This window comes from Palaemon carinicauda, chromosome 24 (assembly GCF_036898095.1).
Source record: "Palaemon carinicauda isolate YSFRI2023 chromosome 24, ASM3689809v2, whole genome shotgun sequence".
NCBI classification, from domain to species: Eukaryota; Metazoa; Arthropoda; class Malacostraca; order Decapoda; family Palaemonidae; genus Palaemon; species Palaemon carinicauda.
This window is the reverse complement of record NC_090748.1, coordinates 101,811,111-101,812,551: the sequence shown is the minus strand read 5'-3', so window position 1 is coordinate 101,812,551 and position 1,441 is coordinate 101,811,111.

The window sequence follows — 1,441 nt, the reverse complement described above, 5'->3', positions numbered from 1 at the left end:
GATCAGCGTCCAAGCCCCCTCTCCACCCAATGTAGGACCAGGGAGGGCCAGGCAATGGCTACTGATGACTCAGCAGGCAGACCTATAGGCTCCTCCAAAGCCTTTTCCTTTGCTGACAAGGATGGTGAGGTTACAGATTACAGAAAAACTATCGAGCTTAAGCTAGTCCCGAACCCAAGCCCAGTTGAACATCAGGAATGGCAGAGGGTAGGGACGGTAAAAATGCCCTAGTAGGACAATGCCCTAGAGACTGACCACATATACATATGATCAGCGTCCAAGCCCCCTCTCCACCCAATGTAGGACCAGGGAGGGCCAGGCAATGGCTACTGATGACTCAGCAGGCAGACCTATAGGCTCCTCCAAAGCCTTTTCCTTTGCTGACAAGGATGGTGAGGTTACAGATTACAGAAAAACTATCGAGCTTAAGCTAGTCCCGAACCCAAGCCCAGTTGAACATCAGGCAAGGACGTTTCCAATAAGCTTAAAAAAAAAAATAAACTCTTCGATATAATCTAATTAATAATCTGATTAATCATGTATCAATGATTTTTTTTTCTAATGACAAATGTGACGTAATTTTGAATTATGAAAATGAGGTTACGATCTCATTATAGAACCACATTTTTCAAACATTATTAGTTAATAAGAGAACTTATTTGGGTTCAATAATATCACCGAAAATAATTTGGAATTCTAAATGTCAGAATAGCTTTTAGAGAGAAGCTTTGTTTCCATTATGCACGTCAGTTTTGGTAAAAAATAAATTATATTATGATAAAAATTATCGATATCTAAAGAGGTAAACTCGCGAATATTACATATATTGAGACATAATTAATAGATATTTAAACTTAAAAGTATTTCCCTTCTATTTTGACAAACCGAAAAACCCATTCATATGACATTTTTATTAACTAATTCAGTTTTCGTAAACAATATATATATATATATATATATATATATATATATATATATATATATATATATATATATATATATATATATATATATATATATGACAAGAATTATAGACATTTTTACTACCTAATTAAAATCATTATGATAGATCTATTATAAGGGAAGAAATTATGTTTTTGATCATATTAACACCTTTAAGAATATTTTTTTCAATACAAACTGAAGTAAAATCATAAGAAATTAAAAGGTACAAGAATACCCTATCTTAGTAAATACAAAAGAAATACTCATAAGTATTTAAAATTGGAAGGAAAAAAGAAAAAATTATAGATTTGCATGTATGAACACGAAATACATAGAATTATTCATAATTCAAAGTTAGAGGCAAGAAATTATTATACATTTGCATGGATGAACTTAAAATACTTACAATTATTTAAAATTAAAATGTAATGGGGTAAGAAAACATTATAGATTTGCATGTATTAATACGAAATACTTAAAATTATTTAAAATCAAA